Source organism: Trachymyrmex cornetzi, unplaced genomic scaffold, assembly GCF_001594075.2.
Source record: "Trachymyrmex cornetzi isolate Tcor2-1 unplaced genomic scaffold, Tcor1.1 scaffold329, whole genome shotgun sequence".
NCBI lineage: Eukaryota > Metazoa > Arthropoda > Insecta > Hymenoptera > Formicidae > Trachymyrmex > Trachymyrmex cornetzi.
The window spans coordinates 86333-90768 of record NW_017297992.1 but is presented as its reverse complement, the minus strand read 5'-3'; positions in this window follow the sequence as shown (position 1 = coordinate 90768).

Genomic DNA, 4436 nt, shown 5'->3' with positions numbered 1-4436 from the left:
GAAACATCACTCTGCAGAAGCTAAGGCTTTGCCCCGCGCGCCCCGCTCCGCTCTCGCGCTACACACAATTTGTGCCGTGTCTCGAAAGACAACAAACCCGATAAACACGCGACTTCGGACGTGACATAAATAAAACTGGTGACAAGCTCGGTGGGATTTAAATCACATTTCAGGATTTTAAATTACAACCGCGGATTTAAAAACACACATTCGGAGATTTAAAGGTACGCTAAGAAATTTAAACGCGATTCCCGGGATCCAAACTCGCGAGATAAAATTCGAGGAACGCGAAATTGGCAAAGGCAACAATCGGGAGGGACGATTAAAAATAAGATATCATTACGAAAAACAAACTGTTAATATATCCCGAAATATCTTCTTCCTTTTATTTCTTCCAGATTGGAGGGAATTTATCCCGCTATCGTTTGCACCATGTGCAAAGGCACTAGCATGAGCTACGGACCGCGACAATCTCCGCCAGCTGTAATATACAAGCACCGAATCAACCGCGCGTATTGCGTATTCAAATACCTGTATTTGAACAGGGAGACGCAGAGGAAAACGTGCGTTGATTGCACATATAAACTACCCGTAGCCGAACGGAAAAATCGCTCGCTAATATTCTCGCACTATTTGCGGATAGGCGGAAAAAAATATAAACTTGAGTGTGACGATTGCAAAAGGCCTTCGGCCGTCGAAAATAAAATAGAAAATTGCGAAATTTGTCCGGATACCTTCTACCGATTCTCGATATATTTAAGGACAAGAAGGGAAACATATGACGACATCGACGACAATACGCCAGTAGACACTAAGCACTGCCATATTCCTACGGGCACACTTCTTTCGCCGCGACTACTCAGATTCTCAGTCCCCCTACTAAACCTCAAGAGAAATAACCTATAAGGTAATCACAAAATTCTTTTTTCTTTCTTCTCCCGTTTATTTGCAAATAGGACCAAATGGCAGGATCAATCCTACAAAAAATTATTTTCCTCCCTCTAACGATTATATACACCGTAGGGACATACTTGAAAATTCTGCTCGCTTTCCCCGATCACTCGCAGGGAGATAATAATAATCCCAGCACCCTGCTAGAAGCCATAGATTCAGATCCCTTAAAAGATCTGCAACAAAAATACGAGTCAGTAATTAAAGAAACACAAGAAAAGGCATCGAATGAGCTTAAAACACAAACAGAAAGATTACAAAATAGTATACGCACAATGACGGAAGCATTAGCAGGATTTAATATTGCAAATCTTTCCACTGCCCCCGCTAGATTAAGTTATAGTGAAGAACCAACACCTCTCAACGATAATATACTTCCTAGAGAAACCTCTTCTCCACTAAATTTACCTTCGACCAATATGTCTATCAATGCCTGCTCAGTTTATCCAAAATCGCATATTCGCGACGCGTTAGAATTAGTACCGAAATACGATGGGCATAATATACCCATATGGCAATTCGCACGCACTTGCAAGAGAGCCAAAGACTCTATACCTTTAATTGACGAGGCATTATTCGTAAAAATGCTCCGAAATAAATTGTCGCATCACGCGTATCTCGCTGTTGAAGACGAGACTCATGAGACTGTTGCGAAATTTCTAGAATCCCTGAAGAAAACGTTCGGCCCTGATTGGAGCGCAAATTATTATCGCGGACAACTTAGCATCGCGTACAAAAAACAAGGCGAACATATCCTCGACTACATATGTAGAGTGAAAGATCTAGTCACTGACATTATAGAAGGCGACCAATCTAATCTTAATCGGAAATTAACTCACATCGAAACACATCTTATCGAATCATACGCGTTAGAAGCATTTTACGAAGGACTTCCGAGTAAATATAGAGTAGAATTAAAGGCGGAAGGATACACCAATTTTACCGATGCGTGCGCTAAAGCGATAACAATACACAATCGTCTAGAAAAAGAAAAGACAAGATACAAAAACAGTCGAAACTCTCACGAAGAAAACCTCACTAATACCAACGGCAATACACAGACAAGAATATTACAACGCGACAATCACCACGGACCGACCGACAATACAAACGCCTTTGACGGCACACGAAAAATATGCACATATTGTAAAAACGTCGGACATCTGTTCCACGAATGTCGCAAACGGCAATACCATGTTAACAATCAGCGTTTTGACAACAATAATAATGTTAATAATAATAACAATCATAATAACAATTCACTACTTACGCCTTCAAAAACGGGAAACCAGTTCGAGGCTTCAGCCAACGGGATCACCCGAGGCCAGGGGAACGTGCGTCTCATATATCCTCTCGAGTGCACCCCACAGGAGTGTACATCCTTCGACCAGACACCAATGACGTGCCTGTCGTCGAACTCCAATCACCTTCCTTTCGAAGTCCCGTAGCGTGTATGCTCGACACGGGTGCTCAACCTAATACAGTAAAAAAATCTTGTATTAACGATAAAGTTATAATTAACGGTAACGAAATTCTTCAACTTACCGGTATTACTGAAGAAATGGTCAATACTCTCAGCTCAGTTAAAATCCCCATATCCTCCATTCCTGTGACCTTTCACGTCGTCACCGACGACTTCCCTATAATACCACAAGGAATTCTAGGATCAACCTTTTTCATAGAACGAAACGAATGCATAAACTACGCAAAAAAATGCATTACATGGCATAGACAATCCTTACCTTTCAAAGATAGAGAATCTGTGAAAATTCCGGCACGAACAAATTTTGGATCCGTAATTAGAATTGCTAATACTGACATAAAAACTGGATATCTCCTACGCCTCCGCATATACGATGGTGTGTTTGCGGGAGACTCCATTGTAACTTGCATCAACGATAAAGCATATGTGAGAATAATTAATACCTTAGAATTTGAAATCGAAGTATTAATTCCTACCATTCGACTAATAGAAATTGAAAAAATTTCTTACGAACCTCCTTATAATCATAACACACAAAAACAGACACAACAAAACGAAACTATCACTAGTGCCGAAGATAAAGCTCCTGGTTCGAATCACTATAAAAACTCTCTTGAGAATAATAACACCGACAACAAAAATCCTAACGAGAAAACCAAAAGAAAAAACTCCAGCTAACTCACTCAACCCCATCACGACTACTAAAAAGAAAAATAAAACCCTTCAAAATTCTCCTTATAAAAATGTTCCTTTCGAGAACGCACCTCCACACAAGTGCACAACTTATATTAAAGATAACATTTCCAATTATCCTAATATAAGCTCAGCCGAAAGTTGCGAAATGGTAGAATCGAAAAAGAATAATGGCTCAAAAGGAATTAGCAAAATAGAAGAAATCGATAATTCGCTCATTAACCAAACTAATACACAAACGCCTTGTAATATTACTAATGAACATTTAAGTCACAACGATACATACCGACGACTTCCTAATAATAATATTATTGCTACTTATGAATTTAATGTCACTACGAATCGATTAAAGGATTCAACGACTATTTCTAAAACAATTAAGACTATCGTAATGAGTAATCACGAGGGATCCCTCTGTTCTTCAGACGTCGCCAATTCTCGTTTCACGCTGGACGAACCATTCCCTCCTGAGACCTCCAAGGGACATGCTCCTCTCACGCGAAGCTTAATTGAAAAGAATTTTGCGATCCATTCGCCTCAAAATAATAAAAATTTTCCATTTAACATTAATATTGTAAATCAAAGCGTTACTCTAACTCCTAAAAACAAAAATAAACCAAATTATAATTATAAAAATAAAACGAGCGAAAATTATAACGAAATCACCGATAACAATTTAGAAACACACGATAGGGTGTTCGACATACTAAAATTATTGAGATTAGATCATTTAGCTAACTTCGAAAAGGAACACGTAATCAATTTAATAACTTTACATAGCGACAGATTCTATCTGCCTAGCGAATATCTCAGCAAAACGCACGTGCAAATTCACAAAATAAACACTACCGACAACTTGCCGGTTCACTTCAAACAATATAGATTTCCACACGTTCACCGCGACGAAATAACGCGTTAAGTACAAGAATTGCTATCTAAAGAAATAGTAATCTCTTCTGACTCGCTTTATAATTCGCCAATATGGATCATGCCAAAAAAGCTTGACTCATTAGGCAACAAAAGATGGCGCATGGTTGTTGACTATCGGAAATTAAACGAAAAAAACAATAGGAGACGCGTATCCTCTACCGAACATTTGTGACATCCTCGACCAGCTCGGGGGTGCCAAATATTTTTCCGTTTTCGACTTAGCAAGCGGGTTCCACCAAATCCCCATGGATACCGCAGACGCTCATAAAACAGCATTTTTCACCCCACACGGGCATTACCAATTTTCGCGCATGCCATTCGGTCTAAAAAACGCACCGGCAACCTTTCAAAGAATGATGGACCAGGCATTAACCGGCCT